Genomic DNA, 25,710 nt, shown 5'->3' on the forward strand with positions numbered 1-25,710 from the left:
CTTCCATCATTAAAGTGACTCCAGGCGAACAGAGAAGCATCTCTGAGACTTCCTTCAGATGCACTAAAAGGCTACTCCTCTACTAAAAGCTCTCCAGCTCCTATCTTGGGATCAGGACTGAAACTTCTACATCTGAGAAAAGAGAGAAGGGCCCCTACAGGTCTAAACTAGATCAAACACTTTACCTCCTAACTGTACACATCTTTAACAAAAGCAGTCTAGTTGTTAAAATGTGAAATATGCAATCCAGCCAGATATTTCATGTAGGGCAACTAAAGCCCCAAATTTATGTCATTCCTATCTAAACCTTCTTCATTTCATTACCAGGCTTCGTTCAAAGCAGCCAACATCTAAAGATGTTTTTTAAAGTCACCTTTGGGATGTAAGTTACCTAGAAATTCAGGGCTACTCTTAAGGATTTCTTTAAATTTACTCTAATTACTTTTCATTACTTTTCCACGAACTATGAGAAAAACAAATTGGAGTTTAAAAAGCTATCTCAAAACACAGCTTTTTTCATATTGCCTTTAATCTTTGGATTTTGAGAGTTTTCACAGTAGGTCTGATGTGCTGTCTCTCTGTATTCATCAAATTAAGTGAGTAATTGTCAAGTCTCCATTTTTCTTTGTGCTGTGTATGCAGGAAAAGTGTAATAACAACAGAAAGGAGAAATGAGGGAACAGGAAAAGAGAAATAAGGAGAGAGGGGGGAGTAAGAGAGAAAAAGAGGATGAAAATAGAGAAGAAAGGAAAGGAGAGAAGAAAGACAGACTGGTTTATGTAACTATCTCAGGAGGGGATAAGAAATCTAAATACTCCATAATTTATTGTCCCATTAAGTGAACTCACCAATTACTCAAATCTTAGCTTATTTTGATTGGGAAGTCAAAATGAATGAAGTGCATTCATCTCTGAGTTTAAGAACTAAATCGTGAATTTAGGATTATGCCACAGCTCATATGGAACCAAACACAACCTGTCTAGGCCATGCATTGCCAAAGTTGGTTGACAATGTCAGTAGCATATCAAAGATGCCCACCAAGACACAGGTCTTTTCATTGGTTGCATCACTGTACTTGAAGGAGGCTTGAAATGAAAACAATATTGTTAAAACTTTTTAATTTTGATGAAGGATTTCCCTTTGTCAATGTACAGTTGATTTTCATTATTCACAGTAATTATGTTCTATAAAATTGCCTCAAACAAAGAATTAGCTAATACTGAACCATTGCTCCTAGGGGAAATATAGAGATAAGTTCCTGCAAGCCTGTAGTCACAACATTCTCATCAACCAATCAATACATGATCTTGTTGCATGTGTTTCTATTTAAAGGCACTTTTTTTACATGGAGAGAATATCTATATATATATGATTCATTAACATTGAACTCATAGCCCAAAACAATATAACTCATGCCTGAATAAAGCTTATCTAACACACATACTTTCTCTATAAGGCATATCACAAGTTTGCACTTACAAAATCTAGACAGCAGTGCAGATTGTGTTTGGGGACATTTTAAACAGTGAAAAAACTAACAAAGAGTACAAAAATGCAGAAAACTGCAAAAGGGACACTTGTTCACAGCTAAAACAAGAAAGCAGAGTGTCCCCTTGTTCAAACTCAACTGAGTATGTTCACAGTAGGTGACTCAAATTATTTGCTACTCTGCACATTTCTCCAAATGACAGCAAAAGTAGCAAAAGTATTGATTTCAAAGTTACAAATAAATTTTATGGAATCTGCAACTAATGAAGATTAACTGTTTTTGGTTTTCCATTCAATGTCTTGGCTACTTGATTTTGTTAAGTCTACATGTTCTACAGTTTCTTTGAAAAGAAAGTAATATATAAGGAGAAAAATTATTCTTGTCCCTTCTAGATATCTAGAATTGTGTTTTAGTCCTTGTCTTACTTTTCGTAAGTACACTAAAATAAATAAAATGTAGAGGTGACTGAATCATTGAAAATTTAGAAGAAATGGAAAGCAAGAAACTTGAAAGATAATTAGATTAAAAAGACAATTGATGTTGCATTTCCAATGTCTTCACAAACTTCACTTAATGATGATTATCATTGCACTGATTATGTATACTAAATAGTTATGAAGGCTCCAAGAGATTGAGATGTATCCATGGTTAGACAGCTAACAAGTCATAGGACCAACACTTCAAACTAGGTTTTTAAATTACTAATTCCATTCACTTCCCATGAATAGAATAAAAAAAGAGGCATGGCCATTCATGAAGCTTTGATTAAAATGTACAAAATGTTAATATTTCTTATATTTATTTACAAAGCCCACCTTAAATGTTTTCCACAATTTTTGAGTGATAAAATGTCAACTTTACAAGGACACATTAAGGTCCCCTCACAAGGCAATGTGTGGGAAAATGTAGAGAGTCATTGAGGAAAATGTAAGGCAGTGCATTTAGGAAGAAATTATTCAATCTCTGGTTACTAGCATTAGATGCGTTGACCTGTATTATCAGGAACAACTTGGAAAGAGGCTCCTGAAATCACTGTAAATTTTATTCTGACAGTACCATTTCCCAAACATGGGGTGTTAAATCGTGAGTGAGACACACTGGAAACCATTTTTTTCTGAGTTAAGAGAGCAACTGAGGAGCTCCAGTGGTTTTTGCCTAGTAAAAGTTGTTCTGAGTTGGCAATATCTGATTTTCCAAGAAATGCTGAAAATTCTTGATTTTATGTGAAATCTCCATGACAGATACAATTGGTGCCCAAATCCATGAGCATCTCTACACTTCTCAGCCGCCATGTGATCATTCTGTCCAATGGTCTATGAACAGAAGTGAGTGAGGTATAAATTACTGGTTCCTTTACAAATATATGTTTGTCTTTCTCTTATCTGTCTCCTTTCTGTTCTCTCTCTCTCTCTCTCTCTCTCTCTCTCTCTCTCTCTCTCCCCCCCCTACCCCCATCGCCCCCGCAGGAGTATGACTTGGTTGTACCTCAGATTCTTATTCCCCTTACCCTTGCTCAGTTCCTTTCAGAATATCCCACTTTCCATCTTTTATGCTTTTTTTGGTACTAGATTGTAATCATCCACATAAATGTTCATAATAAAAGCTAATTTTCAAGCTATCCTTCTTGCTATGTATGGCTCTATAAGTTTTGGTCAATGGGATCTTGCCATTTGGGGGGAGGGGGGTGTCCTTCCTGTCTTGCCACATTTTGCTTCATTCGGCCAATTGGAAGCAGATATTGTGAAGAACCACATTGGGCCTGTGGATGATAAGGGGTCTGTAGTTATCTACCTGACACTGTGGAGCTGCCACGTAAGTGTTAGGCTGCTTTTGTTTGGATTGAGAAAAATTGAACTCCTAATTTGTACAAGGTGCTCTTCCCTCAGGTCTTTGTTATAGTAGTCACAATGTATCCTAGATAATTCAGGCTTTAGATACTATGGCTATAGCTGTAACTCCTAATAAAAATCTTGGGAATAGAGTTAAACAAGTTTGGGTGGTAGCATGACATAGCCAAGAAAAGTATGGGCTTTGAAGTCAGATAGAAACAATACTGAATCTCACTTGGCCACTTCCTAGCTGTGTCTCCATGGCTGAGATCATGAATATCTCTGAGCTTAGTTTCCTTTGCTTCAAATTTGAGTGAGAATATACACCATTGGGTTGTCGTAATGGTTAAATGAGCCAATGTATATGAAGTTCTTGGCACCTAATAAGTAGTCAACAAATGGTTGTTGCTGTTGTGCAAGAGTCAGATACACTTAAGAAGTAGGATGATAGAAGAGAAGGTTGGAATGGCTTCCTCTGCCTGCCTCCCTTCTGAAATCCCAGTGATTGCGAGGCAGACACAGGCTGCCGGGGAGATGGGAAGCAACCACTTAGTTCTGTGAATTCCTAATCACACTCTGTCGTTCGCTGCTCTCCCCTAGACAGAAGCATCCTTTAATGGCTGACAGACATCTGGAGTGGCTGTGCTGTGCCTGTCCGTCAGGACCTCACTCTCTGCCTGGAGTGGAGCAAAGGCTCCTTCTCCCGCCTTGGGCTGCAGGTGTTGGTGGAGTGAGAACCTCTTCCAAGGAAACATGTGCTGTAACGCGTCCACGCTGAGTCAACGCTGACAGTCCTAACACTCTGCCCAGTGCGAGAGTCCGCTGGAAACTTCTGAATCCAGCTGCATGTCCCAGATGTGCACAGTGACAGAATGCCAGGCTGTTCCAAAGACGTGAGCAATGTGCAGACCCGAGGCCTGATGGGCTGGTGCCAAGGCTTGGGAGGCGATTCTAGGAGTAAGCAGCTGGGGAAAGGGGCATGAATGCCCATTGTCAAAATAAACACTTTTCTTCCTGGATTCCCTCCTGACCAAAGACATCTTGGCCTTACTAATGAGCTGCTCTAAGTGGCTGATCCAGCTTGAAGTTGTTGAAAGCTGGCTTAGTTGACCTTCACATAGACCAGTGGTTCTCAACCTTGGCTGCACATTAGAATCACCTGGGAATCTTTTTAAAATCCTGATTTCTGGGCCTCGTCCTCCGGAAATTCTGTTTCTTTGTTACTAATGTTGTGGCCCCACCCCATCACAAAGAAACAGAATTTCGGGAGGATGAGGCCCAGAAATCAGGATTTTAAAAAGATTCCCAGGTGATTCTAATGTGCAGCCAAGGTTGAGAACCACTGACATAGACAGCAGCCATCTTGATGATAATTGATGTGATCTGGGAGGAAATCTCCTTTATAACCTTTCCCTGACAGCCACATTACCTAAAATTGTCCAGCAGAGATTTATCCCTTTTTTTTTTTAGAGGCATTGGCCTGTGAGAGTATGAGAGAGCCACGGGGAGAAAATAAAATTGGTGGAGGGGAAGTCAAACTGCTATCTGTCTGGAATAACAGGGACAAATATATTCATTTCATATTTATTCTTCTCTTCAGTATTCAGCTAAGATAAAGGTCAAAGAGAGAGAAATAGCTTGGGTCCAATATACCTCAGTGCCTCAGCCCAGACCCTTTTGCATTCCATCCCTTCGCCACCCAAACACACGCCTTTCCCTCACCTCCCTGGTGAGGATATTTCCCATCTCTCTGCAAAATCTCAGCCATGTTCCTGCCTTAGCAAGTTGGAATCAGGATGCTGATTCACATAGCAACACTCTCTCCTTCAGTGGTCAGGTTCTGCTATGACCTCAGTGAACATCAGACCCTGGTGAGCTGGTCTTGGGACCCAACTTCCAAACACAAGCCATTCTGGGTTCTAACACAAACCCATCGCTGGCCTTAGGAACACCACCATGACACGTTTGAGAATATCTGCTCGTGAAAATTGGCAAACACCTTGGAAAAACCAGAGTGTGGCAGATAGAAATGCATGTGGGAAAAAGTCACCAATATAAGGGAGGAGGCAGACTTCATTTTAGGTTTATTTCCATCACAAATCAGTTCCTCCTCCATGGAGGATGAAGGAAGAACCCAGCAGAGGGAGTGAAGGAAAGAGAAACAGCTCAGGACTAAGGAAATCCACCAGCCTGTTCCACAGGAGGGAAGCTGACCTGTGCCTTCCCCAGATTCGGCTCTGCCCATAAAACCAGGGGGAGGCTGTTTCATTAGGAAGAAGAGAAACAGGCAGCCTGGGTTACGCAATCCCCCTGTACCTTGTCTGCGTGAGGGTGTTTCATTTCACGTGGTCACTCAATGTTTAATGACGAGAGTCTAATTTTCAGTAAATAGTGGCGTTTTTTTATTAACTACCCAACATACCTCAAGTTTAGCTCTCCCAAAAGAAAAACACAAGGAAAATAAAGTCTTCAGAGGAAGGAACTTGACGGAAAGCACAGGCGCAGAGTCCAATGGTTAGTTCCTGTCTTGGAAAAGCAGGCAGCACACTTGGGCTCTCTCTGAGCCCACTGCGTTTGGCCATGCATGTGGTGTCCAGAATGGCTCTTTTCCTCAAGTCTCTGTTGCACGTGGGCAGACACACTCATGCTTGCCCTGCCTGCAGACGCTCATTTTGGCTAATGGCAAGGGCTATGTGAAGTCTCAGGGGTGAGCTCCTTTTGCACAGGTTTGGTGCATGTAAACATTCCTGTGAGCAAAGGCCGTTCCCGAGCTCTTGGCAAGCACAGACAATTTTGGAGTAAACTGAGGCTTAGAAAAGGTTAAGAGGGAGCCTCACACTCCCACTGGAGGAGTGAGGGGGCCCAGCTGTGGTGGGGTCATTTCATTTATTCCTGGCTCCTCTCCGCTAACTTTCTAACTTCACCTTCCCCTACATGAGCAGTATTTTGGCTGCACAGAGCTCACTCCTATAATTTCCAAGAGCCCTTCCCAATTCTCCTTCTTCCCCTAAACATGAAGGCTGTGTCTCCGAGATCACCAGCTGCCTATAATGCTGTGAGCAGGAGGGAGAGGGGCTGGCTCTCCAGGTTCATAGGTCAACGTTCAACTGCTGAGCCACACCGGCTAGGCCCAGTGTGTCCACTTTTAAAATGTCCAGTCTGAGGTTTAAATAATTAATAATGAAGATATGATTGACATGCTGCTGACAGTTGCATAATCTGCCATGAAAAATATATAAGAAAGCAGAGAGAGGTAAAGAAAGGCCATTGCCTGGAACTGTTACTCTCAGAAAAGCAATCTCAGATTTGGTCAGGGATCAACCTGCAAATACTAGAGCTATCAGCCCTTGAGGGCTCTCCAAAGCCCTTTAGGATTTCAATTAGGCGGGTCCGATATTCAAAGCCAAGTTTCAAAATAAACAGAGTTTCGCTCCAGGCTCTGGATGCCCCTCACAGATGGGGAAGTGGACGCTACAGAAAAGCAAGAGGGAGGTGGTGCAGTTCTTGTGTTCTGAATGACATTTCCAGGACTGTCAGATAATCTGGAGGAAATTTTAAAGTCAAAGGCATTGTGAAGTCATGGACCAGTCAGTCAGGAGCCTTAGAATTGAAGTATTAGGCTGAAATGCTTTTGAATCCTAATACTTCCACTTATAAGTGGTACTACTCTCTCAAGTATTTTCCTCATCATAAAGTGAGGCTAATTACATGCACCTAAAAGGTTTTATGGGGGGAAATTAGCTCTCGTAATGTACTTAGTCCAGTGACAGTCAAGAGCTGGTGCTCAACGCTCTTTAGTTCTCTGCCGTCTCCTGTCCCCACTCCTCCATCAACCACAGGGCACGTAGTCCCCAGTTGTAGGCAATCTCGGTGACAAACTGTCACCTCTTGTTACAAAGACACTGTGTAACAAGGGACACGGGAATTTTTTTAAAGTAGATTCAGCCTCTAATCTTTAAGCATTTGTAATTTTAGAGGGACGATGAAGGACGTACACTGGCATACGCAGATGTAGAACACAGTTAGGTGATTAGTGTTTCAGGAAGTTCAGTTGAGTTCTCATCCCTTGGATGTTTAGGCAGAGGCTGGCTGGCAAAGTATAAACTGAGTAAATTAACATCAATAATGGGAGTGTTTACCCAAAACACACACAGATATATACTAGTAGTTGGTTGCACCTATGCACGATCCTCCTATAAAACTTGATGCCTGGGAGAACAGATTTTGATTCTCGTAAACAAGAACCTTCTATCTGTTTTGTCACACAGAGAGAGACTATCAAGGTAAGAGGAGGCCCCAAAAAATCCTCATAAGATGGCACCCATGGAGTCTTGGCTACTGATAAATTCTCTGTGGTGAGGAAGGCCTGGTGGAATCTCTAGAGAGTGATGTCTAATACCCAAGGTGGAGTTGCCGCCTATGCCCAACTACACAGGAATCTCCTTCTCTTATGTCAAACTTTCTATAAATTTCACTATACACAAAGTCTTAGTATTCTGAGGGCAAAAAGCTTTTGAAGTGATTTCCAACATGGGGTGAAGGAAACCAACAATATAAAACCTAAAAGTGTGTTATCAAACTGGATGCTGTGTGGACTTAACAAGAGACCAAGAATTCCCCAGAAATCTACTGCGATATTAGGAGGAGTACCTCATGGAGGGTGGGATGGTGTCTTGAGTTGTCTTATTGTGTCATACTGAGATAAAGGTCAACTCCAGAATTTTGAGACATTTAAATGGTGGATACTGGGGGCTTTTGATTCGAGTATTTTGTTTTCTTAGATGTATTGGGTAGAAATAATAAAATCACTTGCAAACATTCTTTCCTTGTATCTGCCTTTGGGAATGAATGAGCTGTATACCTGCTCCTAACTTCGAAGGGAACATTGTGATAACCCAGGGAGCGTTAGAGGCCAGAAGGCAGCCTGGATCAATGCCTTGAGGTCCCATTGGGGGTTCTGAGAGCTGAAGGAAGGAGAGCATCTGTTTAGTGCACAGGCAAATGGCAGGTCCTCCCTGTTTATTTCTGGATAGCTTGGTGGGAGTCCTATAAGCAGTGACCGCAGAGCACACTAGCACAGCTGCAGACTCTTGAAGTCCTTCCATGCCCAAGCCACTGAATTCTATTTCTGGATTTGCCTTCAACTCCAGGTAAGAATTTTTAACCCAGATGTTCATGCCCTGCCCTGAGTTTTTCATATCAGATTCCAGGAAAGGGATTCAGATAGAAATATGAGTTAACCCGAGGAAAAGCATTCACAGGCAAAGGGTAAGGTGTTAGTAGTTTCAGAGCAAGTGAGAGGCATTTCAAAGAACTTCCAGAGTGTTTTTGCCAATCGCGATTCCACGTCTGGCAGCTGGAACCCAATGTGTAGGTGCTTTGTCTTCAAGGGCTCAGAAGAGACACACTGCTCAGATGAAGAAAGACATGCATCCCTTAAGGGCAAAATATGAAAGTATTTTCACTTCATGATTTCCTGTCTAAAACTTCACTGGCACATGTATGAGATATAGGTGTCAGAAATATTTTTAAATTTTTCTTTGGCTCATGCTCATCACTAACACAATCACTACAAAGGAAGTACCATATTTTGCTCAAACACCCCATTCTTCTGTTTCAGAAAAAAAAAAAAAAAAAAAAAATATATATATATATATATATATATATATATATATATATATATTATAAACCAAGCAGCAGTTTCTTTTTGGGTCTCTTTGTCAGGGGAAAAAAAGGGGAAAGGAGCTGGGAAATACATTTCTTTGCTCAGAGTGGGGCAGAGGAAAGGTTCCTTAATAAAACATATGTACTCCTAAATCCTGCCTAGAAACAAAGAATGATATAAACAAGCCATGGCTTACAGTTTCAAAATCCAGTAAATTATATTTATGGCTGTGCATTTGTCAAGATAAGTAGCTAATGGTAATCCAATAAGCAGATAGGGTAATAAAATGCACTGATGCAGGGCAGAAGTCAGACCTGGTGATGGGGACGCCCTTTCACATTGAGATCCTAGCAGACCTCATCCAATGTCCTCAGACAGGGATGACAACCAGGCCAGGGGCGTAGAGAGTTGGAAAGAAAGGTCATTTGTACTTGTAGCCCTTCAATAATGACAGAGCACTTTCCTAGTCTTGTCATAGTTGAAGTGGCACATTTTATAAGGAGAATTCTTCAGCAATCTAGAGAGAATATTTTGATTTGTTTTTATTTTTTTAAAACAACAGGGTGAGAAGTAGGATTCTTCGGGAGAATATTGTACCTCGGCAGCAGAATAAGCACTAAACACATTTGCAGACGCTAGACTAAAATAGAAATCTTAGCAATTGTCAAGCTCCTAAAATTTGCTTGGACTTATTCTAACAGATTCCTTTAGATCTACATCTGTTGTGTTGTGGCTGAATATTCAGAAATAGATACAGCTCCAATCCCTCTCGTCTAAGGTGTTCGGTACACCAGGTGGCCTCCAAATCTTTCTCTGTCAAAGTTTTATGGATGTAGCAAGATGCGGGGTAAAGGGTCACTGAGCAAGCAGCTCTCAATAGTCCAGTCTTTTAGTCACTGGAAACGTATGAGTGAGCAATCCTGCTGTAAGTAATAAAGAAAATTTCATCGAGTCAAGTCTGATCTTTAGATTTATGTTGAACCAGTGGGTAAGGAAAAATATGCTCATGCCTTTGTATCTGGGCCTCAGGTTGAAAAATGCAATTCCATTGGGGAAAGCATAGTTGCCTATAACTGTCCTTGCTTGGGCCCTTGTTGGCCATTTTTGCATGAGGACTGAGCCTCAGGCTCCCATTGACCCAATATACAGAGCTCAAATGAAGAGAGTACGTGGTAGAAATACAAGACCACCCAAAGCAACCAATGGAATTCTCTAGTTTCCCAATTTTCTCTTGCATGGACTGTTATTCTTCTAGAAATTTCTAAAAATATGCAGACTAAAGGTTTTTATTTGGGCTGATTTAGTTTAGTTGTCAGAGCCCATTCAGGACAAGTGGAAAGTACTTAGTATTTGCTGTCAAACCTGTCTGGGTTCAAATTCTTGCTAGGTCCCTTGTTTAAACTCTTAGAGCTTCATATTTCTCACTTACAAAAGAGAGAAAATTATTTTTATAGGGCAGGGTGGTTGTAATGATTAGAAATCATGTGTGGTGAGATACTTAGCATGTAGACCACACTCCTTTAACAGCAGCTATAATTAAGCTTTTCTCTAACCCGACTGCAAATATTGACATAGATGACAATTATCCTGCACCTTTAAGTTTTCCTGGAATGTTTCTTTAGGCCCAATTTACTGAACTTTATAATAAGTAATATCTTTTAAATACCTAGACCTCAGTTCATAAAACGTTTTCACACTTACATCCTATCTAATAAAAGGGAAACATGGTAATTGGCATACGACTGCTACCCTTCCCATTGGCTAATCAGGGCAATATGCAAATTAACTGCCAGCGAAGATGGTGGCCGGCAGCCAGGCAGCTTGAAACTAACATGAGGCTTGCTTGCTTCAGTGATGGAGGACTCCAACGTTCCCCGCCTGCCGCTGCAGGCCTCTGAGCTGCAACTCTAAGCAACTATGTAACAAATTTAGAAGCTAAACAAAACCCCAGAAACCTGCTTTAGTCCGCCTGGCTTCAGCCAGCAGGATCGCAACATTGTAAGCAAAGGCCAGAAACCTACTTTCAGGAGCAGAGGCCTAAGAGCTGGAGCCAAGCCTCAAAGCTAAAGCTGGCCCAGAATTTAAAAAAAAGAAAGAAAGAAAGGAGCTGTTGAGAGCTTCAGTCACCCCCAGCCTGAAAACAGCCCTCAGCCCCTCACCCAGACTGGCCAGGCACCCCAGTGGGGACCCCCACCCTGAAGGGTGTGTGATCAGCTGCAAACAGCCATCATCCCCTCATCCAGGCTGGCCAGGCACCCCAGTGGGGACCCCCACCCTGATCCAGGACACCCTTCAGGGCAAACCTGCCGGCACCCACCCGTGCACCAGGCCTCTACCCTATATAGTAAAAGGGTAATATGCCTCCCAGCACCGGGATCAGCATGACAGGGGGCAGCGCCCAAACCCCCTGATTGCCCTGCGGCTCTGTGTGTGACAGGGGGCGGGGCCACAACCTCCCTATCCACCCTGCTCTGTTCGTGACAGGGGAAGGCGCCCCAACCCCCTGATCAGCCCTGCTCTGTGCCTGATAGGGGGGAGCTCCCCAACCCCCTGATCGCCCTGCGACTCTGTGTGTGACAGGGTGCGGCGCCCCAATCCCCGCCCCCCCACGGGCCCTGATCTGTGTATGACGGGGTAGAGCCATAACCTCCCCATCGGCCCTGCCCTGAGTGTGACAGTGGTGGCGCCCCAACCCCCTGATTGGCCCTGCTCTGTGCGTGACAGGGGGCAGTGCCCCAACCCCCTGATGGGCCCTGCTCTGTGAGTGACAGGGGGCAGTGCCCCAACCCCCTGATTGACCCTGCTCTGTGCGTGACAGGGGGTGGTGCCGCAACCTCCCCATCGACCCTGCCTTGAGTGTGACAGGGGACGGTGCCCCAACCCCCCAAACGGCCATACCCTGAGTGTGACTGAGGGTGGCATCAATCACAACCTCCCGATCGCCCTGCTCTGTGCATGACAGGGGGCGGCGCCCCAACTCCCTAATCGGCCCTACTCTGAGCCCGACCAGGGGCTGCACCTAGGGATTGGGCCTGCCCTCTGCCACCCAGGAGCAGGCCTAAGCCAGCAGGTTGTTATCTCCAGAGGGGTCCCAGACTGCGAGAGGGCACAGGCCGGGCTGAGGGACCCCCTCCCCCGAGTGCACAAATTTTTGTGCACTGGGCCTCTAGTAATTTTTATAACAGAAAGTTTGGTTTTATATTATCTTCACGTAAGAGTTTAAGAAACTGAGATTCAGGCCACAAATGAGTAAACTGGCAAATATGAGTATCAATGAGGCCAGGTTTATTAAGAGAGCAGTGTTCAAGTTCACGCACACCCTCATTCTTTAATTAAACAAACGTTATTGTATCTCTGCAGGCCCTGAGCTAGGTGCTGTGAATACAACCATGAGAAAAAAGTCACAGGTCCTATCCTCAAAGACTTTATACTCCTTCAGGAACACAGGTTTTACACAGCTACACTGGGAAACAAACAACCTAATAAAAAAAATGAGCAAAAGACCCAAACAGACACCTCACCAAAGAAGATATACAGATAGCAAATAAGCATATGAAAAGAGACTCCACACCATATGTCATCAGAGAAATGCAAATTATAACAATGAGATGCCTCTATACATCTAGTAGAATGGTCCAAATCCAAAATACTGACAACATCAAATGTTGACAAGGAACAGGAGCAACAGGAACTAGCACTCATTGCTCATGGGAATGCAAAATAGTAGTAACTTTGGAAGATAGTTTGGCAGTTTCTGACAAAAATAAGCATATTCATATCATATAATTGAGCAATCATGCTCCTTTGTATTTACCCAAGTGAATTGAAGACTTATGTTCACACAAAACTTGCACACAGATATTTATAGCAGCCTTATTCATAGTTGCCCAAACTGGAAGCAACCAAGATGTCCTTCATTAGGTTGATTGATAAATAAATTGTGGTACACCCATACAATGGATTATTTAGTGCTAAAATGAAATGAGATATCAAGTCATGAAAAGATGTTTTCATGGAGGAGACTTACATGCATATTAATAAGTGAAAGACGGCAATCTGAAGAGGCTACATAGTGCATTATTTCAACTATATGACATTCTAGAAAAGGCAGAATTCTGGAGAAAGTAACACAGTCAGTGATTACCAGGGATTGGTAGGGAAAAAGGAATGAATAAACAGAGCACAGAGGATTTTTAGGGTAGTGAAACTATTCTCTAAAATACTATAATGGTGGACACATGTCATTATATATTTACTAAAATCAATAGAACATACAACACCAAGACTGAACCCCAATGTAAACTATTGACTTGGAATAATAATTATGCGTTAGTGTGAGTTCATCAATTACAACAAATATACCACTATAGTGCAGGATATGACAGTGGGGAGAGGTTGTGAAGGGGCAGAGGGTATATAGAAACTCTATAACTTCTGTTCAATTTTTCTATGAGCCTGAAACTGCTCTAAAAATAAGTCTATTTTTGAAAAAAGAAAACTACACCAATTGTGAAAAATACAGTGAAAGAGATAATGTGGGGACCTTAGCAGCCTAGTATAGTCTTGTAGAGCTGGGAAAACAGTTGATAGTATGCAATCCTAGAGCTGAAATCTGTAGCATAAATAGTGGAAATATCAATTGTGCTAAATTCTATAACTTGACAAACTTTAATAAGCATGTGGACAACACCCCCCTGATAAAGGACAATTAACAAATCCACCTAAGACTGTCATCATACACAAGGAATAATACTTGTTGTAAGTGTGTCAAGTGTGCCTCAGATCTGGAAAAAGGAAACATGGGAAGAGGCCAAACATTGCCATGGTAACAGAAACACAAAGAACCCATGCTAACCAGTTTCCAATAAGCAAGAACAACCAGTATTCAGTAAGTAGCCTTCCATGGAAGTTAACATCTGTTATTTATTTGTTAATTCTCAGTTTGAAGAAAGGCAGGATAATTGGAAATACTTCTGTGTTCTGGGAAAGTATTGAATAGAAGAGCTCTTAGTGTGTCTTAAATATTGGCCCATTACTTTTAACAATTTAGTACAAACCTGCTCTCTCCATTTAAAGCATGGATGAGAGAGTTGGACGATATCTAGATTCAATCATTTCAAAGCTATGGAAGATCAAAGACAGTGTCTTGCTTATGCAAGGAGAAAGGAGCTCCCCCATTCTTGAAAGGACATGCTTTGGGTGCTTGAGAAGAAATAAGAGAAAATGTGCATTAAGGAGGAGGTGGAAGGTAACTGCAACCGTATTGCCTATATTAGAGGAGAAATAGCAAGGAAAAGACAAATATTTACATAGCTACCAATATACCTATACCGTATAATGGTTCAAAGCAAGGATATTGCTATCAAAGACACCTGAATTTAAGTCCCAGTGCTACCACTGACTAGCTCTAAGACTTTAGGCAAGTTTCTGTGTCTCTACAACCCAGTCTCCTCATTTGTAAAATGGAAACGTTACCGGGACCTCCTACATGGATTTAGGAAGAACTAACAAACAGTTATGATCCCAGGATTTAGCACACAATAACCACTCAATAATTATTAGTTGCATTATTATTTTTTAATGGGATAAGTTTTGCTGTACAGCAATCCTGTTTGTCATTAATTTCTATTGTACTGCAAAGGTTTCAAGAAAGTGCTGGGGAAAGTAAGAATCCCTTGGTGAGTTGTCAGACAGCTGACAATAAAAAGACAAATGCCAGACTGTGGCCGTTTCTTGTCTCTGAAGAGCTCCACTTTGGCATCTAGATGATTTTCGTATCTCAGTGACCCTATAATTCTCTGACATGCTGATATCTTCATCTCCCTGATATTCAATATCCCTTCACAGCAGAGTGGGTGACTGACTCACGGGAAGCATCACAGAGCTGGCCAGCACTCCCACACCCTCACTGGTTTCATATGCCCACTTGAGTTGTCGTCCATTCCCCTTTGAGGAAACTTGAGCCACAGCTGTGGACCTCAGTTACTGCGATATCTGAGGATGCTAGCTCTGTGTTCACTTAAGACAGAACACAATTTTACCAATTACTTATGCAAATCACTTATGCAATCTGAATTTTCAAACCTTTGTTCTACAAATAGGGTTTAGGATACTGTCTCCATCAGGGCTGAGGCAGGAATCAGATGGTCCACTCAAGCTGGGCAATGGGGGTGATTTCAATAAAGGGACTATTTACAGGGTGTGGGCAAGGTTTGGGGAAATCAGCTGGGCTGGTACAGTGACTGCACTGGCAGCGGAGGGCCAGGAGCAGTCATAGGCCTGAATGAATGGAAGAAGGAACTGTTTTCAGAACCCAGAGAGGGTAATTTTGCAGAGAGGTCATCTCACAAGTGCTAGGGCCTTGGGTAAAGAAATACAGCCATCCCTTGGCAACTTCATAAGAACAGACCAGAAGAGAAAGTTGACTGCGTTTCTCCTGCTCCCTTTCCTATTGATGCTAAACTATTGGCCAAACCCAAGTGAAAACCCTAGAACAGGAAGCCTGCTGATACGATGCGTACAGACCAGCCTCCTGGGGGCACAGAACAAGGAGAGAGTGAGTCTGGGGTGGGAGGCGGGAGGTGGAAGAAACCCTGCCCTGCTGAGACACCACCAAGAAAGGCTGGTATGAACACAGAATAAGTCAGTTTGTGAAACCCCTGTCAGTGCCTGGCACATGATAGGAGAGCAGTAACTTTAATCCCCCCAAACCCACCCCACTCTCCAGCTGTCAGAGAGAAACCCACAGTCCTTTAGCCACAGTCACTGTCCCATACTCAATACACATCTCAACATTCACACTTGCACGCGCAGGTAACGCTCCCTGTACGTCAGGCTTTCTACATTTGTTTTTAATTTTTAGGTTTTGGCTTAAGGGTTTCTTCAGTCCACATTCTTTCATGGAGTTTTTAGCAACCAAATTTCATCCCATCCTTCCCAAACTTAACCTGGCCCACGAGTTACTGTCAGCACCAAAAAGGGGATTAATGTCTAATTATGTTGCCTTTTTATGGGGATACATGTGTCAGCATCAGCGTTTGACAATTACCAAAAGGGTGAAATATCCTTATAGAAAAAGAAGGAGAGACTCAGTGGCCATAGCCTTCAGAAGGACTCAAGCACCACGTACAAGGAGCGAATTTCTAGAGAGCTCCAAGAGCTTCATCTATGGGAGGAGGGCCTTCGTGGTTTACAAACAGGCAAGCATTTGCTAGTCAGCCCAGCAACAAACCTCTGCTCTCTAGCCAGCCAGTTTCGTTAAATTCGTCTTGAAGACAACCAATAAAAGTGCCAATCATTCCACTTAACTCTGTGGCTAACCATCTATTATTAATCAGAGCACATACTTCTGGAAGAGTAAATGGGGCCTCGAAGACCTGAGCTCGATAGCCCCGTAATGCAATCACTCCCGCGCCTGGTGTCATGTGATGAATGAAATGATTGATCAGAATGGCACCGGGAAGGTGGATGTACTCTCTGCGCTCTCTCCATCCTCTTTCCCTCCTCCCCTGCGGTGAGCACTACTAAGAATGCTAAATGGAAAGGTAGTTATAAGAAATGACACTAAAAATAAACTTCTGTTCTTCAATGCTCGTTTGCAAGAGGTTAAGCGCTGGTAACTTGCAAAAAGCAAAGAAAGAAAAGTTGCTGAGTGTGTCTGTTGTGTCACTTTTCAGTCACGTTTCCTTTAAGAGGGAAAGATTTCTGGTGGAAGCTGCAATTAGACTGGAAATTTAGCGCATCTTTACGGTGATGTTCCCATGTGATTGGAAAAGTCTCTTATGGGCCGTGAGATATTTCGGCTAAAAGCATATTTCAGAATGCAGGGAGAAAGGCAAAGTTCTGCTCTCTCGTTTATTTAGCTAAATCTCTGCCCATCCCATGAAGAGACACATTGCAAACTAAGGTGACAGCAGCAGAGTGTGTGAGCCCGGCACACCCCCAAAGGGAGACAAGACCTTGACGATATTTCTGCTCAGTAGTAAACTCCAAATAGCACAGCTTCATTAGCATAACCTTTCGGTCCCTTGGTCCACGGACCTCAATGTACTTTACCAACATTAGCCTGCGAATTTCAACAAGAGCCTGAAGGAGGTTGTCAGGCTGCCCATTCCTGGCATTTCAGGTGAATTCGCAAATGTAGGCAATGCCTCAGAACCACAGAAAATGAGTTCTCACCCTCTCCCAACGTTGGGTATCAAGGTGTTACAACCGGGGCATCGATAATGCTCCTGCCCCTGCTGGGCATCCGGAGCCTGGACAGCATGGAGGGTGGACTGCCAGTTGTGTCTGAGCCTGTGGGAGAAGAAGCGTGAGTTGAAGAAGGGACAGTCTGCCAATGTGGCAAATTAGGCCAGTGGTTCGCAGTCAGCTACACATTGGAATCACCTGGGGAGCTCCGGGGGTCAGTGGAGCCTGGGGCTGGCTTCAGGATCTCTGATTGAATTGGCCTCAGTGTGGCTTAGGCCTGGAGAGTTTTTAGGGCGTAAGAGGTGATTCTAGTATGGAGCCAAGGTCGAGAACCACTACTAAAGCCAGGAGTGTCACCAAGCACAGGTCAGGGATTTTTGCTTTGGAAGTCCCAGTGTTGCTAGAGAATAGCGGATTTTGGTCTTATGGAATTTTAAAGAAGTTCTTTGATCCAACCTAAAGAAGTCACTTTATCCAACACGGGTGGTCCCCTGTATGCCAGATGACTGTGTGCCTCTAACTAGTGCTTTTCAAACTGTGGGTAGTGGCTTACAAGGAGGTGATCAAATAGATTTAAATGGTTGCAACTGGCACTCTTTATTTTAAAAATATCAGTTTATCACACATAATGAGTATTACATTGTAAGATATGTGTGTGTGTGTGTGTGTGTGTATAAACTTGCACTGGGTCCTGATGTGAAATGTAAAACATTTATCTCAATGAAGATCAAGGTAAAAAGAAAAAAGTATGTAAAACTCTGACCTGTAATGCTAATACTTACCCCAAATGTGGAATGTCTCTCTTCTGTTTTACCTAAGAAATCTGGGGCTCTGAAAGTTTTCATAACTTTCTCCAACTCATCCAGATACAGTAAGGACAACTCAGCGTTTAAGTCCGGACCTGGGTGTCTGCAGCCCAAGCTCCCCTGTTACATGAGAACGCCTTGCCGTCATCCTCCACCCGGGCTTACATCACTGCCATAGCACATCTTCAAGCCTCTTCTCACCTTGATGCACAAACTAGAAAGACAGCCAGCTAGCAGAGTAAAGTGGAACAACGTAAAGGCCTTTCCCCTTAAACTGCTACCAAATGGAAAAGGCCTCCCCTGCTCCCATTGCAGGGCTCTCAGCCTTGGACAGAACTCTCTCTCTTCTGGAGGCTGGTCCCCCCTTCACCTATCAACAGGGAGCTGAAGAGCACTTGATATTGTCCTGCCTGTATTAACCCCATATGCCCTTGCCAGTGATACCTGGCGCCTACCCAACGTGAGGAGATTCACAGCATACTAAACAGAAACTGCTTATTTCCTCTGAAGAAGCAAAAGTTCCCCTAAACCAGATTCAAAACCAACTAATTGTGAGTTCAGAGTATATTTTTATTTTATTTTATTTTTTCTTTATTGATTAAGGTATTACATATGTGTCCTTATCCCACCATTGCCCCCCACAACTCCCCCACTCATGCCCTCACCCCCCTGGTGTCTGTGTCCATTGGTGAGGCGTATATGCAGGCATACAAGTCCTTTGGTTGATCTCTCCCTCTTATCTCCACCCTCCCCTCCCTTCCCTCTGAGGTTGGATGGTCTGATCAATGCTTCTCTGTCTCTGGATCTGTTTTTGTTCATCAGTTTATGTTGTTCATTATATCCCACAAATGAGTGAGATCATGTGATATTTATCTTTCTCTGACTGACTTATTTTGCTTAGCATAATGCTCTCCAGGTCCATCCATGCTGCTGAAAATGGTAAGAATTCCTTTTTTTTATTGCAGTATAGTATTCCATTGTGTAGATGTACCACAGGTTTTTAATCCACTCATTTGCTGATGGGCACTTAGGCTGTTTCCAAATCTTAGCTATGGTGAATTGTGTTGCTATGAACATAGGGGTACATATATTCTTTCTGATTAGTGTTTCTGGTTTCTTGGGATATATTCCTAGAAGTGGGATCACTGGGTCAAATGGGAGTTCCATTTCTAGTTTTTTGAGGAAACTCCATACTGTTCTCCACAGTGGCTGCACCAATCTGCATTCCCACCAGCAGAGTTCTGAGTATATTAAACAGGGCTGAGATTTTTTTTAAGTTAACCTGTCACTAAAATAAAACATACATATAGAAAATAGCATAAACCGTAGGGCACAGCACAGTGGATTTCCACAACCAGAATGTGCCCACATAACCATCCCCCACGTCAAGAAAGAATGCGGTGCCAACTCCCCAGAATCTCCTCACAGCCTCTCTTCCAGTCACTACCCCCTGCAAGAGTAGCCTCTACCCTGACTTCTAACCCAACTTTTTGCCTATTTTGAATTTTTTTATAAATGAAATGATACCCTATTTACTCTTTTGTGTTTGTCTTCTTCCATTCAATTTAGCATTGGTGAGCTTCATCCATATTGTTGTGTGGTGACTGTTTATTTCCATCAATATATAATATCCCACTGTATTAATATATAATTGATTAACCAATTCTCCTCTTGTGGCCACTTGAATGTTTTCCAGTTTGAGGTTATGAATATTTCAGTGCTACTATGAATATGCTCCTAGACATCGTTTGGTGAACATATGTTTGCATTTCTGTTAGTTATGTATTAGCAGTGGAATTGTTGGATCAAAGCTATGCATATGTTCAGTTTTAATAGTTCCTGCAAAGGAGTTTTCCAATGTCATACATTGTAGCTTCCCACCAATTGTGTTATGATAGCTCCAATTGCTCCATATCTTCACCGAAATTTGGTATTTTCTGTCTTTTTCATTTTAGCCATCCTGAATCAGGGGATGTAGGCGTGTGTGTGTGTGTGTGTGTGTGTGTGTGTGTGTGTGTGTGTGTTTAGTGGTTATCATATTTTTTAATATTTTAAATTTCACTGAGGTGTAGTTTACATACAATAAATCATATTGATTTAAGTTATAAATATAGTGAGCTTTGGAAGATTTCGGGCGCCAGATGCTGCAACCTTCGCGGCAGGGTTCAAGATCTGAAGGAGGGTCCAACATAAAAATGAAAATGCTGTACAAGAAATATGAATTTAGAAGGCATGGGGGGCCAGGTAGAGACCTCTTTCTTGAAGAGGCATCTCCGAGACTGGGTTCCGTCTGCTTTGTATTCAGTTTTAGATACACATCTTGCCCTCTAGCATTGCATACAGGTATAGCAAAGGTAAAGTTTAGTAAACAATAAAAGGATTATCAGGTTAGGGAATTGCCTTGAGCCATCACTATCTCAACAGATGAGGTGCTTAGTGTCAGCCCTGCTAATGCCCAAGGTCCATTGGCCTTCCGCATTCTTTGGTGCACTCTCATGATAGTATCGGCAGTGGGTGGCTTCCTGCAGAACATGTGTACACCCATAAAATCACTGCAACAATCAACACATAGAAGAATATATTTGCAATCCAATGTCCCCACATGTTCCTTCTGCATTTTCTAGAAGAGATGCTGGAAGAGGATTCTGGTGCAGCTTGCTCACCAGTCACTGCTGGACCTGGGCAGTTGCTACAGTGCTAGGTTCCTGCAGGGCTTCACTTTCCCCAGCTCTTAATGAGGGCAATGTTGGCAGCGACCCAGACAGCGTAGGATTAATTGCATTTAATTTTAGCTGATTTAAATTTAAATGTAAATATTCAGATATGGTCTGTGGCTATCATATTGTACAACGTAGGTTTAGATTTTACTAAAAGTTTATTTCAGAATTCTTGCACACTACTGTCACGTGGATGTTTCCCCCTGTTATACAAATTTCATGGACGATGAGTTTCTTACGGCAGATTCTTGACCTATTTGAACATTTCACTTTTCTTTTTTTTTACCAAGAAAGCCAAAATAAATCATTTTTCAAATAATCTCTCTGCCAAATTTTAGTAGTAACACATTTGTGGCTGTGGCAAGTCCTTGATTATTTCTGGGATTTGTGTTTAAGCTTCAAGGTTGGGGAATCAAACAGACCCTTGGTTGAATTTCGTCTTTAGATCTTCCCATCTGTGAAATGGTGAGCAAGTTGGTCAATCTGTCAGCTTCAGCTTCCTCATCTGTATAACTGTAGCTGGAGATCTATTTCATGTGTGTCTGACACGTCCCAAACCCAGTAAATGTGAGTGCTGCCCATACCAGCTTAGATCTGCTAAGTGATTCTAATCAACACCCCTCTTCCATAGGGCTTCTGTCACACCAACACTTTGGAAAGTACAGAGCAACACAGAAAATGTGAAGTGACATTCCCTGGGATAGTGTGAGTAGGAGAAGAAATAGTAACTTCCCTGGGCTAAGGCCTTAAAATAACAATCTGTATCAGTGTTTGGTAAACTCTACCCCCAAAGCCACTGAGAAACATCTTTGTTGAGAGTCATTCAGCAGAGGGTCTGCTATCTTTCCAGAAGGAGAAACAGCAGCCTCTGAAAGAAGCAAAGATGGGTCAGACCACAGTGGAAGATTTACTTTCCCTGGCTATGGCCCTTCACTCCCAGGAGGTCCAGGATGTGGATTCTGTTTGCTCAAATCTCATGGTAACTTCCCTCCCAGCAGAAGGAGAGGGAGGGAAGGTATAGTTTATTTGGGGGAGAAGGGGTCTGAGAGTAGTGACTACCCTAAGCAAAAGGTCCTAACTAGGTGCAGGGGGAAGAGGCTGCTGGCAGGCCCCAAGGAGTGGGTGGGGGAGGGAGGGAGGAGGTGGGAAAGAGTGCGCTGAGTGTCAGCTACAGGCCAAGTGTTGGCTGGGTGCTTTATTACCAATACCGCTCCCCACTGTTTAAAGGATTGCTCAATAGAACACAGACCAGAAACTGTGCTAAACCATTTAATCTCACAACAATAAGTAGCATGGCTGTTCCCATTTTACAGAGGATAAATCTAAGGTTTATAAAGGAAAAGTAACTTACCTGGGGCCACATAGCTAGCTGAGCTTTGTGTCCAGGTGATCACAGGCTTTCCTGCTTTATCTTCTCAGAACCTCCCTAAAGTAGATGTCACTGCCTATTAGGAATAGGAAACAGACTACAGGACTTGAAATTGCATTTCTCAAATTCACAGATTTGCAATTCAGATAGTCGAACTAGGATGTGAACCCAGCAACTCTCACTCTGCATCCAGAACACTTTCCATCATACTAGGCAGTAATAGCAAAGAAAATAACTTGCATTATTAAGAACCTCTTCTGTGCCTGGCACTGTCCTACACATTCTACATGTAGAACTTGTTTTATCCTCATAAAAAATATCTTTGCAATATCATCCCCATTTATAGGCAATGAAACAGAAGCACAAAATGGTTAAGCACTCTGCAAGGATGCATAGTAAATAGACAGGCTGGGATTTGAACCTGGACACTATGACTCCAGCGTCACTTTTTAATGACTATGTTAGAGCCAACCCCAGTGTCGGCACACCTTTGCCAGAGGTGGGATAACATCAGGGACTCTGTTATCTGGGCAGAGTAGAAAACCACAGCGTGAAATGAACATCGTCAGAAAGGAGTAATAAGAAAGGACAATTGCAGGTGACAGAGCTTCGAGAAGAGCAGCAAGTACATTAGCCAAGAAGGACTGTCATGGTTCTTTATGGTCCACATAATGGCTTTGCTTTAATTCTAACACAGAAGACTGGCCTTGCTCAATCCACAGTGGAAATCACCCGAGTCTAGAATTGACATGAGAAGTTGATTTATTTTCATTGTTTGTTACAGCAATTCAGTGCAATTTATTTAGGACCACTGTCTCTCACTCAGAGGGAAACTCATAACACAAACGCATTAATCTTGGGAGACAGTATCTTGGCTACCGACAGTTTGGATAATTAGATTGTTACTCTCAGCATGCATGGTCTGTTTGTAAGCAACAAAGAAGCTTATCAGATTCTAATAACCTTTCGTGAATATTACACAAACTACGGTAGACAAAGACATTCACAGTTTGCAAAGAAAATTCCATAATCTAGACTCTTATTTGCCATGGGACAGTTCAACATATATTTTCTTTCCTAATGGAAAGGCTATTTCCCTCATCAGCAGCCTGGCTAGATGACTTTCTATTGATTCTCTAAAGATTCTTCCTTAAGGGAAATTTGAAATTAAAAATTAGGAGCAGTATGACCTTGAAATCATGAGGGCTTGGATACAAAGACAAGACCCATCAAGTATATCAGTAAATGTCTACTGATTAGTATACTTGGTAAGTTGACCCCTTCAGACACCTAGTGACTTTTAGCCAATAATGTCCTCCTCAAGGTCTCTGAGTTCAGAGATCTCCAAGTGACTCAGAAAGGAATGCTCAGATGATGAGGTGGTCTTGGTCCAAATCCTCAAACTTAAACCACCTCCTAGCTTGATATGATGAAGCCCCTGGGACTGACTCCTCCTGCTACATCAGAAATCTCTTTTTTATTTCCCCACTTTTATTGAGTCTTTTATTCTAATTGAGATATTATTCACTTACCATAAAATTCACCATTTTAAAGCATATGATCTAGAGTTTTTAGTATATTTACAAGAATGTACAGTCCCACCACTATCTAATTTTAGAAATCTTTATTACCTTATACAGGAACCCCATATCCATGGGTAGTCATTCCCTATCCCCCACCCCCACAATCCCCTGGCAACCACTGATCTACTATATATTTGCCTCATCTAGAATCATGGAATAACTTAATAAAAAATCTGCATAGCTAAAAAGGTAAAAATAAAATTTAAAGGAAGTCATACAATGCATGGAATTTTGTGTCTGGTTTCCATCACTTAGCATAATGTTTTCAAATTTCATCCATGTTGTAGCAATACTTCATTCTCTTTCAGGGCTGAATAATATTCCATTATAGGGATATACTACAGTTTATCCACTCATCTGTTGATGGATATTTGGATTGTTTTCATATTTTGGCTATTATGAATAATGTTATAAGGATCCTATCTAATAAAGAGGGAATATGCTAATTGACCCTCATGCCATCACAAAGATGGCAGTGCCCACAGCCAATAAGGAGTGAATATGCTAATTGACTGCCATGCCCTCAAAGATGGCTGTGCCCACAACCACAAGATGGCAGCACCCAGTCCCCTCAGCCCCCCAGCCACCCAGGGCCTGCCCAAGGCGCAGGTAACCAGAGCCAGCTGAGGCTTGCACTGCCGGCAGTGGCAGCAGCAGAGGTGTGATGGGGTGTTGCATTCCCCTGATCGCCAGGTTGTCTCCTGCCCCTGAGGGCTCCTGGACTGTGAGAGGGGGCAGGCCAGGCTGAAGGACCCTCCTCCAGTGCATGAATTTTCATGCACTGGGCCTCCAGTTCATATATAATTTTGTATGGATATATGTTTTCATTTCCCTTGGGTGCATACCTTTTTAGCGACACACATTCTTAAATTAACCCATGATTCTCAAACACGCCAGCCTCTTTGAAGAAATTATGGGGTCATATGTGAACTCTATGTTTAACTTTTTGAGGAATTGCCAAACTTTTCCCAAAGTGGCTTCCCTACCAGTGATGTAGGAGAGCTCCAATTTCTCTACAACCTCATGAACTTCTTTTTGCAAACAATAAAAGTGAAACATCTGAGATTAGCAAAGCCCCGAAAGGTAGATTAGGTAGCTCTTGAGTATTTACCAGCATACCCACCTCACAGGTCACCTAAGAAAATGCTGTCCTGCACCTTCTTCTCAAGGAGAAGTGCCCTGCACTCTGCAGCCCTGTGTGTGACAATTTCCAGCTGAATATTAAAGTTGTTTTTTTCTAATTGAACTTCTGGGTTGGCTCATGGGAGAAGGCTGGGTGATTTTATACCTACACCAAGTCCAACTTATTTATCCAGGCCTAGAAACTACTGCGAGCCATTGGGAGTTCAGACATTTGGCAGTGGTCCTGCCCTCAAAGCCATAACCCCCTGTGGCTGACCTGTTTGGTTACTCTTACCCTCATTTTGTTTCTTTTATATTTTTTGTTACTCTCATTTGAAGTGTGAGGAGCCTTAGGACCTAAATTTTGCTTAAGTAATGTGACTCCTTATGCCGGCACAGAGCTGAAACTCAGGTTAGGAACAGAGAAAATAGGTCTGAGAGCAAATATGAGTCTTAATAGAATAGAATAAGAAACTCTCCAACCTGCGCCCCGGCCTTTCTCCAAGCAATCTGCCGGCATCCGTGCCATTATTGACAAGGGTAAGTGTGGGAAGTGGAGAGAAATGTGTTGTAGGTTGGTCAGAAGTTTTGCAAGCTCAGAGGTTTAATTTTTTTGGCTGCCTCTTGAGTGACATGAGTGATGGGTTGTTTCAAGCTTCTCACACCCACCTTGTAGATCTTTCCAGCTCTGAACATGTTTCAGCCAGCCTAGGAGGGATAGTAATCGGATGTGTTGCTTGAAGCCTGGGCTTTAGTGTGGTTTCACACCAGGCCTCTTGACTGTGCCCTTTTAAAGTTTCATCATTCCCAACCAGCTGTTATTTCACTGCCTGTGGTTTTCTGCCTAACAGTCTATAAGAAGATTAATAGTTCTATGGGTAATGGGATCATGATTTTAACATGAGATTGCAGCCAGCTCCCAGGGAGCGTCGACAGAATT

Source organism: Myotis nattereri (assembly GCF_964212035.1).
Source record: "Myotis nattereri genome assembly, chromosome: 12".
NCBI classification, from domain to species: domain Eukaryota; kingdom Metazoa; phylum Chordata; class Mammalia; order Chiroptera; family Vespertilionidae; genus Myotis; species Myotis nattereri.